Below are 292 nucleotides of genomic sequence, written 5' to 3'. Positions count from 1 at the left end.
CTTTGTTAGATTTGAGGCTTTCACGGCGGTGACTATGAAGAAAGCAGTCTTCTGGGATTTGGCACCGTGTATATGTGGTGTTAACCGACGTTTCGGAGGAACGTATCGCCCATCAGACTGCTTTACCGTGTCTCACGGTGTTGTCGCTTGCAGATTTACTTATACTTTTTCTTCAACCCTGAAGATGGGGGCGATACGTTCCTCCGAAACGTCGGTTAACACCACATATACACGGTGCCAAATCCCAGAAGACTGCTTTCTTCATAGTCACCGCCGTGAAAGCCTCAAATCT

This window comes from Cryptotermes secundus, unplaced genomic scaffold (assembly GCF_002891405.2).
Source record: "Cryptotermes secundus unplaced genomic scaffold, Csec_1.0 scaffold15565, whole genome shotgun sequence".
Taxonomy (NCBI): Eukaryota; Metazoa; Arthropoda; class Insecta; order Blattodea; family Kalotermitidae; genus Cryptotermes; species Cryptotermes secundus.
Note: the sequence above shows the minus strand (reverse complement) of the source record.